General features: G+C 40.5%; 1 long non-coding RNA gene across 2 annotated transcripts; it reads left to right on the forward strand.

The window, feature by feature from the left end:
- The first annotated feature begins 289 nt into the window (after positions 1–289).
- LOC116796459 lies at positions 290–4,173 on the forward strand. Of its 2 annotated transcripts, XR_004360365.1 has the most exons (3): positions 290–418; positions 516–581; positions 3,787–4,173. It is a non-coding gene; the product is annotated as an uncharacterized LOC116796459 (long non-coding RNA). The 2 variants fall into 2 exon arrangements; XR_004360363.1 differs by lacking the exon at positions 516–581.
- Positions 4,174–13,043: the final 8,870 nt, after the last annotated feature.

Consider the following 13,043-nt stretch of genomic DNA (forward strand, 5'->3'; position numbering starts at 1 on the left):
TATTTAGCTTCATTTCCATTACATTTTGCAAGATGCCATAATAATTTTGTGCTGAATGTGTGGCAATTTCTTCCATTTCACTTTGTAAGACACCACAATAACTGTTTGTTTAAAGTATGGCAATTTCCTGGGAAAGCACTTTTCACTGGACAAGACTTTGATCATGCCAGGGAATGTACCAGCACATTGCAGCAAAGCCATGTCAAACATTTACCAACTATGACATCAGATTAGATGTATTAACCTAACTCATCTGTCTTGCAAGTCTGTCCCAGAAGGCTATGTCATATTCATGCCAACTTTAACTTCTGTCAGTGTCATTCTAAGGAGTCTTAATTTTTAAGATAAGTTACTACATTGGATTACTGCTTTGAATGCAGGTCTTTGGATCAGAAAGATCCAAAAACCTGCAGTCTGGGTAAGTCTACACCATTGATTATGTGTGGCCCAGGGTGTACATTTGAAGTCAGACTTTCAATCCTTCTCTATTTACCTCATTTGAGTTTGCATTGCAGGACAGTTTCAGAATTGATTTCACCCTTTTGGATGAAATCAAGCCAGAATATACATTTTCAGAGCTGGTATGAAGGAACTTCTCCACAAACACCTAAAGGGTGGCCACAGGGTTTAGCTCTGCAGATTCACTTGCTAGTATAGACATAGCTTTTCACTAATTTCATCCTATTTTGATGACTTTCATCTGTCAAAATAATCTGAGAGAGAAACACTTTGGAACCAGCTGTTTGTAACTGTTTTATATGGTTCTCTCTTTCCAGCATGGTTATAAGGTAGTTTGAATTTATTCAGCCTAGTATGTACACGTACCTTTGGGTATAGAAGGTTGAGGAAGCAGGAATTGCTGTTTAAAGAAGGAAGCACTTCATGCATGTGCTCAATTTTTCATAGAATTTTTTAGTGTGACAGTTACTATGAATGCATGGTTTATTCTGTCAGTGGTCTGTGGTTAACACTCCCTATATACCTATTGACATGATAAACTGTAATGACTTCATAATAAAGTTAAAAGCCCAACATAAATGCAGAAAAGCAAGGAATTTCAGAGGTAAGATTTGAATTTCATCCCTCACCCTTATTTGTACTGGAACATTATGAAACAGCGATATCCTAGTTTCTTAAGCACAAATTTAGAAAATGTAAGGACAGGAATATAAACAGTGAAAACCGTGTATGTTCTGACAGGTTCCCATATTTCCTCAGAACTTACATGTTTTCTATCATTTTGCAAATTCCCAACACATTTTTGCTAAAGCTTTTTCCTTTGTCTCAATGATAACTGCACCATTTCATATTGAGCCAGGGCTAAAATAATTTGATATATTTTTGAAAAAAAAAAAAAACTAGTTGATGGTTTACACTACAGAAGAACATGTTAATAAAAGAAGGATGTCAGACAACATATCATCACTTTATGCTGAGTCATGGTGCCTGTGACATAAATGCCATGAAAGAGCTCTGGAGTTTTTGGTTGTCTTATTTTTGGGGGGTGTTTGTTTGCTTGTTTGCTTCTGGTTTGTTTTTTTTCTTTTTAATCTGGAGAAACAGAAGTATACTTTAAGTAAAGTCTCATATAAGGTTTTTTCATTTTGTCTTCTCTTTTCACCTATAGACTTAATGCTCTGGCAATAGGTTATGCAAAACATAGGCTTACTTATTGATTATTGGCATAAAAATAGGTTTTTATACCAGGATCTGCCAGTGAGTACTCCCAAGAGCATGACCTTACAAATTGAACTTAGGTGCCTTGCTTTCTATTTGTATGACCTAGCAGGCTTTCTCCTGTTTTCAAAAGCTAGGAGCAAAATGCCAGCTAAAATTCAACAGCTCTGCAGGTACTCAGCATTTTCCAAATCAGACCCAAATCACATTAATTATATTGAGTTAGGATCTTGATGTCCAATCTTTTACATAACTTCCCAGCTCACCTCTGCAGTCTGATTCCCCACCCTATAATTTTCTTGCTGAAAGTGAAAGACAATGTTTTTTCTACCTTTTCTACTAGATCTGATCCTGTTGGACAAGATTTGTCTGACCTGTTATGAAAAGCTTCCAAACTGCTGGAAGAGAATTTGGCTGTAAGATTACCACTAAGTGCTCATGCAGTGATTTGAAATTTTGCCTGTGAATGATTAGAGAGTGGTTATAGGAATAAAAGAAAATCTAAATACCAGGATGTCGGGGATTCCAATTCCCTGGCAGATACTACTTATAAATTATTATGTATTATATTCCAGTCATTCATATTCCTTTGGTGCAGAACTGTTTGGTTTTTTTGCTGATATGATAGATAATATTCTATTCTTACTGGGATGACACAGAATTCTACAATCAGTTATTTGGAAACATCATTTCTAAAACAGTCTATAAGTCTTTCAACACGTATTTTCATAGGAACAAGATTCACTGAGGATATAAAGTCCCAGAATTTTATTTGAGATAGAAATTTCAACTTAAAAGTCTGAAAACTTTCAAAATTTAAGCCAGGTTTTCGTTCTAAATTTTCAGAAGAAAAAAATTGTATTCTTTTAGGGCAAATGCATTTTCCATACTGCAAAATAAATGAGGGGGAAAGAGATTGATATTATTGTTCATTCTGTGTAGGACATCACAGTTTTGAAGAAACACCAAGCTGAATGATCTTTTTTCAGTACTTCATATATTGCCAGAATCATTCAGAATTGTGATGGTGTGCTCCATCCTGCCCTCCCAACCCAATCTGTATTCCTCATAACTCTGTTCAACTCATTACCACTAGTGGCAATGGCAATGAACGTGTCTGGCTGTGATGACTGCATCTGACTCATAGTGGATTCAGGGGAGAGAGCAACACAATTAGCCAAGGGCTAATCTAAGCAACAGCAACTGCCCCCACCTTGTCCTCTAGGCACCAAAAAAGCAAATGTACCTTGTCGCTGAATCTTGTTAATAACACACACCTTTACTTTCCTTAACCATAATGCTGATCAAACCGACTCAAGTCAAACTTGGAAGAAACTAATTTCTGTAGTCAATATGCAAATATGTCTATGAGTCAATTTCTTACTCCACAAGTAGCAGACAGGACCTGTTTAGCTCTCCTGCTAAACAGAAGGATCCCCCCCGAGTACAGATGCCTCTCAAGGCTACTCCTTGAGGCTGAGAGATTCCTTGCTTCAACAGATTCTCAGTGATTAATAACATGCTAAACTTGGAAATCTTAGCTAACTAATACAAATGATTGATTATGCACGTATAATCTTTTAGACATAAACCATTGACCAAGTTGGGACTAAGTCTGGATCCAGACGCATACAAATTCCCCTCTGAGAAGGAATTTCTAACCCGAGGGGGTCCTTTCTGAACCTCATGACTCAGTCATGATAATTTTGCCTGATCTTGTATTTATGCAGTAAATAAGCAAATGGACCTTGTCCATAACTGAATCTTGTTAACATCTGTCACATTTACTATCAAACCTTGTTAAATCTCTGTTATCTATGAACTTATTACTACTTCTCTCTCACAAATAAACTGTGTCACACCATCCACAACAAGAATTACATAGATAACTCTTCACATTAATGCAGCCCATGAAATTCTGGCCTGAGATAGAATAATGAAGAGTTGTTTCAATTCACTCAGAGATTCAAAGGTAAAATCATGCAGAATAGGGGTATGATAGGAAGAGACTTGTATCTTCAGGAGAGCTCTTCAAGGCTCTTTCCACAGCTAAATGATTTCTTTAGCTGGTGCATTGAGGAAATCTGCCTTAAATTTATCTTTCCACAGAATATTTGTGGAAGAAGTTAAAGCCTTTGTTCTCAGAGAAATGCAAGAGCTGCAATTACACCAAGCGTCTTATGGAGTATCCTGGTGGGAAGAGGGCCCTTGTGCAATGTCCTTTTCCGCACACCCAAGCAGAAGTCAGGCATAATATATATCAGAATGAGGATGCTGAATTCCCCTGCTACTTCAGCAGAACAAATCAGGATGCATACTTCCATCTTGCATATCAGGATGAAAGAGATCAGTGCTGGAGACAATAGAGAAATCAAGCAAACTCTCTGCACTGAGAAAAATGTGATGGGGAAACCCCATTGTCTGCTGAAGAAAATTCACTGTTCTTTCTGTCAGAAGTTAAATCCTATGAGTGTCAAATATACTTGATAAACAGAATTTTATGGCTAGGAGCTTTACTTCTTTCTGCTATGTGCTGGACTCCTGTCCATTTGAAGACAAAGTAGGTGCTATGAAATAACTTCAGAGAGTTTTACAGCTACAGTGAATGACAAAGATATACAGAGGGATTGGGACTCAATCATTTGCATTTAATCACTGAACCGAAAAGTACAGCTTGTGTACCCACAGGTCTTCAGCCTGGTTATATGGGAAGAGGAGACTGATAAACAAGACCATGTTGTGAAGACCTGAGTAGAAATTAACAAACTCTGGTTCCAGAGTGGAAATGCACTTGACATTATTGCAAGGCAGGAGAGGGTGGCTTTGTACCAGGCTGGAATTGTGTCATTTCAGTGGTCTAATGGTGGCCTTAGTGTGGAGCCCTGACACTGGGTCTGTGTGAAAGTCTTTCCGTGAGATAAAATGAGATACAACCACTAAAAAGAGAAAAGGAGGCCAAGCCACAGTCTTTCGCCTTACTGCTGACAGTGTAGCAAGTTGAGTCATGGTACAGTGGATATGGTGTGTCCTCAAAAGTTCATCTCTCATCCTAACTTGGAGTCTCAGATGTAAAGCAGTGCTGAACCTTCAATTATTATTACACCAGTACAAAAGCCATTGCCTCAAGAGGCTCTAATTCTCACTCACTACAGGTCCTGGGCCCCACACAGAGACCAAAATTAAAGATGACTAAGCTCTGCCTTCACCCTTCAGGAAGCAAATCTTAGAATGACCACCAAGGCAAACTGACACATCAGAGGGAAATCTAGCCTGACAGGGCCAGCACTAAAGACATTTCAGGGATAAAGAGAGGTCTGTCTCTACTCTACAGAGCTATTGATCCACTGCTATGCATCAGCACTGAATTCTCCCTTATTGGAGCAGCCTAGGTAATCACAAGGAGAGTTAAGAAGCCCTCTCACGCAAGCCCGAGAGGGCAGGATCGAGGCAAGAGACTTCTGTGATAGTGTTCTTCTAGGAGATGTTTTCATATATAATGCTGAAATCACATCCTAATGAGTATTTCAATTCTCACTAAAGGTAGAAAATATACCCAAAATATGTTTTTGCTGTTTTCTAGTACGTCTGCTGGCTGCTCTGTAATACCTATCAGAAGCAGCTCTAGTTCTTAGTGATGTGGGAAGTTTGGGTCACCATCCTGTTGGTCCTTTGTCAGATAGAAAAAATTCAGAATCTGTTGTCTTCCCTCTCCTTTTTTTTTCTTTTTCCTTTTCTTTTTCCTCTGAACAGTTTGAATGGCAGACGAAAGAATAATCCTGTTCGCAGCTAATGTGCAGTAACAGGATTGAGTAAAAAACTCACTTAAGAAGCTTTCATCTGGGTCAGGACATATTGATACCATATTTTAAGATATATGCTCTTTACACTTGTGTAAAGATAAATGCTTCAACTGTAGGTTTAAAAAAAAAAAAAAGAAACAAAAAAACACCACCACCACACTCCAGTGACACAATTACTGAATTATTAGACTGCGTGAAACAATTTCCACCCATGTTTGCTTTCATCACAGATTATGCAGTACTGCAAACTACTTAGAATAGAGGGCTTCCTTCCTATACAAAACCAGCTATGTAATAAGGCTTATTTTCACTGCTTCTGAGTGCCCAAAGAACAAGACAAAGTCACTGTAAGAAATTGTGCCTGTCATAATGTCAGAAAAAAAGGAACCACACTTTTAGGTCATAGCCATCTCTGACAGCCATGGATCCAGTCATCTCTTTGGGAAAAGACGACTTTTGTGTCCCTCAAAGTCTCTTCTATACTGGATCACTAAAGCCATTTCATTAGTGGGTATCAACACCATGGCTTTTATCTCTCACCAGTTTCTTCTCTTCCAATAGTGGCAACATGGGTCTTTCAGACAATGACATCAAGGGAATCCAACAAGATCTAATCCCCCAGTCTTCAATATCCTGTAGAATGCTGGATAGGAGTGATTCTTTATTACTTCTTATTACAGTTCTAAGTATCATTAATGATAAAAAAATAGTAAAAAAATAGTAGCTGTTAAGCTGGCTGTTATAAAGCAGATAACTTTGCCAGCCCAGCTTATAAATGGCCTGAGCCAGCTTTTCAGAAGCCTTAATATCAGTCTTGCATAGCTTGCACAATAATACATCCATATTATGCTTTTACTTTGACTCTAATCCCAAAGTCTCAAGAGTAAATTCAGCTCTTGCTTGCGTATGTGTGTATGCACAACTCAGTCGGTTTGAGTGATGTCAAAACTTCTCATATATGGTTTAAATTTATCTAATCCAACCTTCTGTTGAAATCAGGGTCTTATATCAGCTTGTACAGGTACCTGTCCATTAGAGTATCTAATATTTCCAGTGAACATAATCCTACCATTTTTCTATGCAACGTATGGGTTCTCATGGTTCTCTATCTCCCCATAGTCAGACAGAGGTGCCCTGACACTGTTCATACCTGTCGCCTTTATCCTGTCACCACAGAGTTATGAGAGTTCTTCCATTTTATCTATAATTACCTTTTAGAGATTGGAAAACTGAGTGGTGCTAGACAAAGCCTTCACTTCTCTAGAATGAATAAACCAAACTTCTTCATGCTTCCTTCATATATCAAGTTCTCTAATGCTCTAATTACCTTGGTGTTACCTCCACCAAATCCTCTTTAGTTTTTCAATGTCTCCTGAACTGGAGGATCAAAAATGGACACAGTTGCCTCGGTCCGCAGGGATAGGGGAAATTGGGACCAGGCACTGCGGTTAGGGTTCGGACACAGTTGAGGTCTCGTGATGCAATGCCCGTTTATTCAAGGGAAACAAGGGTTTAAAAAACCGCGGTTTAAGGGGTGGACGCTAAGCAAGAGATTGACAGCTTAGGGAAAGATGTGGTAGGGGGACAGGGGAGAGATGGGTGGAACTCTCGAATATCAGAGGGGATTGACTAATGGTAGCTCTCTCTGCACTGTGATAGCTACAGCTTATCAGTAACAGAGGCATGGGAAAACAGGGGAGAAGAAGAGATAAACAGCTTTCAAAGGGGAAGCCTGAGGGAGAAATAGGGACAATATGGAGGTACAGCAGGATCTATAAATTTTTACAATAAACTGGGGTGTACAAGGGTTCATAAGCACACAACAGCAAACTGGGGAAAAACTGCCAGTCTGCTGGGTGGATCATTCAGTGAGTAAAAAGTCCATTCAGACTCCATTAATGCTTTTCCAGGCCACATATCTCTCCCATTCTGTCTTTTCATCCATCGCACACAGTATTCCAGCTGTGGCATATTCAGCACCAAGTAGCATGAAAAAATCACATATCTTAATCTCCTGAGTGTACTGCAACCCACTAGCCTGTTTGCTTTCACTGACAGAAAGCTGCATTGTTGGGTCATGTCCAGCTTGCTGACTACTGAGACTCACAGGTCCTTCTCGGGTGCATTAGAGTCCAACCAGTCAGACCTTTGTCTGTATTACTGTTTGGGATTTTTCCAGAGCAGGAGCAGAACTTCACATTTGTCTTTTTTAAAACCTTGTTGAGCCAACCTTTCAGCCTGCTGATATTTCTCAGTATCGTGGCTTTTCCTTCTCACATTCTACTTCTCTTCCCAGTCTTGTATCATCAGCAAGCTTGGCACAAATGCATTTGAACCTTTCATCCAGATTGTTTATAAAGATTGAGTAGTATCAAACCCAGGGTCAGTCCCTGAGGAACTCCACACAAGACCAGTTGCATATTCGACTTTGAGCTACTAGCCAACAACAACTTTGAGCTAAGCAGCCTAACCGGTTCTCCATGCAGCTTGTGGCACTTATCTGAAATACGTCTTCCCAAGCTGTTAACAAAGGTGTTGTGGGACACCATGACAAATGACTTGCTAAAATTATGGTAGATGCTGTTCAAAATACTACCATCTTTTATTGACCTAGTTGTTTCATAATACAAGACAATGGGACACACCTTACCCTTTGTAAATCTGTCTTGTTTTTTTCCAGTCACTTATTCTGTCACATCTTACAGACTTTGTGTCCAGTTTTTACAGAAGGTTTGTAATTTGACCCTACTGTACTGTTAGTGGCTTGCCATTTGCTTTGCCACGGCTTCCTTTCACAGGGACCTGGGGCTAACTTTAGCTGTTTAGACCAATGCAAGGAAGGTATCAGACATGTCACCCTTTTCTGTGCCGTTTTTGACTTAACTGGTCAAAGCCATTCAGCAGCATCTTCCTTGTACTTCTGGATGCTACTATCATGCCTGTAGGAGCCTTACTTGTTTTCACAACATATTTGGAAAGCTACCTCAAAGTCTTCCAATACTTCCAAAGTCCTTTGGCTTCCAAAACAGACAGTTCTAGGATCCTTCCTAACAGCTCCATAAGTCAAGTTGAAATCTGTTCTTATGAAGTTCTGGGTCTTTATTCTCCTACTTACCTTTCTCTGGCTCTTAAGGTGTTAAACTTTATTACTATACAGTCCCTGCAGCCCAGGCTGCTGTTGAAGGCCATAATAATGGGTATTGTATCTATCTACAGGCTATATAGGGTAACGAGAGGATATAGACCTATGAAATAACAGCACCTACAGGCCATAAAACCACATGTAAATTCCTTGTGCAGCTACCTTTGAAAGGCAAGTTTAATAGCATCATTAAGTACTGGAAAATACAGGCCTTATCCTTCTCTATATGAGATCAGTAGGAGTCTCCAGTTAAACTTCAGTCTGCAGGATAACTTGCAATTAGTCACATGATTCACATGACTGTGCCAAACCTACCTTTCCCAAATTCCATATTTTGAGCTACAAATTATTTCTCTGCAAAAATCAGAAAAAAGGCAAACGACACAACTCTATACCAATGCATGCAGTATGGGTAACAAACAGGAGGAGATGGAAGCCATGACGCAGCATGAAAGTTATGACATAGTCCCAGAAACGTGGTGGGATGATTCGCATGACTGGATGCTGCAAGGGATGGCTATAAGCTCTTCAGAAAGATCAAGGATAGCGATGATAAGGTTGAGTGCCTATGAATAAGGATCAGGGGGAAGGCCACAAGGCAATATCCTGGTGGGTGTCTGTTACAGACCACCTAACCAGCATGAAGAGGCAGATGAAGTATATATGTAAGCGGCTGGTTGATGTTTCATTATTGCTAGCCCTTGCTCTTGCGGGAGACTTTAGCTTGCAGATGTCTGCTGGAAACAACACAGTGGAGAGCAGGCAGTCTAGGAGGTTCCTGGAGCATGTGAAAGATAACTTCCCAACATAGCTGGTGAGCGAGGCCACCAGGGGGTGGCCCACTAGACCTGCTGTTTACAAACAGAGAAGGGCTGGTCAGAGATGTGGTGGTCAGAGGCCATCCTGGGCACAGAGAAGGTGAAATAATGAGTTTTTGATTCTTAGTGAAGTGACGAAGAGAATCAAAAATCCTCTACCTTCAACTTCCAGAGGATAGATTTTGGCCTATTCGGGACACCAGTTCAGAGAGTCCCTTGAGAAACAGTCCTTAAAAACAAAGACGTCCAGGAAGGCTGGACATACATTAAGAAGAAAGTCAGAGGTAGGAGGAAGCTGTCCCTGTGTGCCAAAAGACGGGCCTGTGTGGAAAAAGACAGATATGGCTGAACACAGAGCTTTCACTGGAACTTAGGCTAAAAAAGAGAGTTTATGAACTTTGGAAGAAGGGGTAGCCTGCTCAGGAAGAGTACAAGGAGGTTGTTAGGTCATACAGAGAGGAAATTAGAAAGGTGAAAGCTCAGCTAGAACTCAATCTGAGCACTGCTGTGAAAGATAATAAAAAATGTTCTTATAAACACATTAACAACAAAAGGAGGGCCAGGAAAAATCTCCATCCTTTATTGGACCTGGGGGAGAAAATTGTCACCAAGGATGAGGAAAAGGCTGAGGTACATTATGCCTTCTTTACCTCAGTCTTCAACAGAAAGACCAGTTATCCTCAGGGCAACCAGCCTCCCGAGCAGGTACACAGGGACAGGGAGCAGAATAGACACACTGTAATCCATGAGTAAGTATTTAGTGTCCTGATGAGCCACTTAGACACTCACAAGTCTCTGGGAGTGGATAGGATTCACCCAAGGGTACTGATGGAGCTGGCGAAAGAGCTTGTCAAGCCAGTCTCCATCATTTGTCATCAGTCCCTGTTAACCAGGATGACTGGAGCTTGGTAAATGTGACACCTATATACAGGAAGGGTTGGAAGGAGGATCCAGGTCTGTCAGCCTGACCTTAGTGCCAGGAAGGGTTATGGAACAGATCATCTTGGCCGTGATCACAGGGCACATATAGGACAACAAGGATATTGGGTTCAGCCAACACGGGTTTTGGAAGGAAGGTCCTGTTTGGCTAACCCAATCTCCTTTTATGACCAGCTGACACACATAGTGGATGAAGTCTACCTGAACTTTAGTAAAACCTTTGACACAGTTTCCCACAGCATTCTGCTGGAGAAGTTGGCAGCCCATGGCTTAGACAGGTGTACTCTGCTGGGTTAAAAACCGGCTGGATAGTTGGGACCAGAGAGTGGTAATGAATGGAGTTACATCCATCTGGTGCCTGCTCACCAGTGGGATTCTCCAGGGCTCAGTACTGGGGCCAGTCCTGTTTAATATCTTTATCAATGATCTGGATGAGGGGATCGAGTGCATCCTCAATCATTTCACAGATGACACTGAGTTGGCTGGGAGTGTTGACCTGCTGGAGGGTAGCAAGGCTCTGCAGAGGAATCTGGACATATTGAATCGATGGGCCAAGGCCAGTGGTATGAGATTCAATAACTTGAAGAGTCAGGTCCCGCACTGGGGTTACAACCACCTCATGCAGCACTACAGGCTTGGGGAAGAGTGGCTGGAAAGTTGCCTGGCAGAAAACGACCTGGGGGTGCTGGTCCACAGCCAGCTGAACATGAGCTCAGGTGGTCAAGAATGCCAATGGTATCCTGGTTTGTATCAAAAATAGTGTGGCCTGCAGAACCAGGGCAGTGATCATCCCCCTGTATTCGGCATTAGTGAGGCTGCACTTTGAATCCTGTGTTCAGTTTTGGGCCTCTCACTATAAGAAGGACATTGAGGTGCTGGAGCATGTCCAGAGAAGGGCAACAGAGCTGGTGAAGGGTCTGGAGCACAAGTCTGATGAGAAGCAGCTGAGGGAGCTGGGGCTGTTTAGCCTGGAGAAAAGGAGGCTCAGGGGAGACCTTATCACTCTCTACAACTCCCTGAAAGGTGTTTGGAGCAAGATGAGGAGCTTTTTCTTCCAGGAAACTAGTGACAGGACAAGAAGAATGACCTCAAGCTGCGCCAGTGCATGTTTAAGTTGGACATCAGGAAGAATTTCTTCACTCAAAGGGTGGTTATGCATTTGAATGGAGTGCCCAGGGAACTGGTGGAGTCACCATCCCTGGAAGCGCTCAAGAAACAACTGGATGTTGCACTTAGTCCTATAGTTTACCTGACAAGATGGCATTCAGCCAAAGGCTGGGCTCGAAGACCTCAGAGGTCTTTTCCAAACTTAAAGATTCTGTGATTCTGTGACACATTTTTAACAATTATGAACTAATTGGATGTGGGTGGATATAGAAGTGATATTGAGATCTTTCAGAAAGTCTTGAGAAAAATCTTGATTTTTCTACAGCCAAAAGTAAAACTCCTATGAACCGTTCTGAAAACAGGATTTTACCTTCTCCCCACTATCCTGACCATATCACAGTTTTCAAAAAGTTGATTTAGTCTAATGGCTACATACAAGTTACCACAAGTATAAAATTTGTTACAGCTGAAGAATCCTTTTGAATTCCTGTACACTATTTATAAAAACAGATAATATGTATGATAAACAAAGGTAACACGTAAGTTCCCCAGTGAAAGTTTATATTTCATCTAGGAATGCCTGAATACCAGTCTTTGGACTGCAAGGGTTTTTGTCTAGGAAATGCTTTTCTTGCCACTGTATCTCAGAAAACTGGGATTATACCTATGAACAATTATTACTCAAGGAAACTATGACACCAAATTAGTTAAAGCAAACAAATATATATACAAACCAACATCTTTAGCCAATGTTCTTCCAAATAATCTGCCTAGGCTTTAACAAAAACTCCTGCAAAACTGGGTAAGCAGCAGGATACTTTCATATACTAAGAATTATTTTTTTTGTCACTCTTTCTGTCACAAATGTTTCCAAAGGCTGGAGTTCAAAGCAATCTCAACATTGTTCAACACGACTTAGAAATTAAACAGTTACTGCACTTTGCAGAGTCATTTGATTGAGTTCTGCAGGTGGAAATTCAGGATTGGTGCCAAGCAGAGTCTGTGATTTCTAAATGTCAAAAATCAAACCAGTGTTATCTCAGACATTTTTCCAGACAAAATGCGCTTTTCTCTTCCAATTGCTGGAAATAGGATTTCTATTCCTAATCCTTTCTCTTTCTACATTTTTGCCTTGTAATACTACACAGTTTTCAGATTTTTAAGAAATAGTACCTTCCCTTATGTTAGCTTCTGACCTAACTGAATAGTTAAAACCAAAATAAAGGAAAACTAACCTAACTTACTAGGTAACTAAGCAAGATAACTTGTTTAGCTGCAGTCACTGCTGTGTTATTACAGACAACACTACTGGTTCCCAACAGAATACTTGTGATTTGTCCTGGTATCTTTCCATCTTTCCTAAAGCCCTAGATTTCACAGTCAAGTGAAAACTTTCATTAGAAAGGAAGCGTTAAGAACAGAATATGTGTGAATTTTTTAAAAATACTTGAAGTAGTGTCAGGATTTTATGATGCTTGGCTTGTGCTTTTTGAAGCTTGAAGTTGGCAATACACACATTCATATTTCCATAACTTGTAGAAATATTGGTATCCTCTTCCT

Source organism: Chiroxiphia lanceolata, chromosome 1 (genome assembly GCF_009829145.1).
Source record: "Chiroxiphia lanceolata isolate bChiLan1 chromosome 1, bChiLan1.pri, whole genome shotgun sequence".
Classification (NCBI taxonomy): Eukaryota; Metazoa; Chordata; class Aves; order Passeriformes; family Pipridae; genus Chiroxiphia; species Chiroxiphia lanceolata.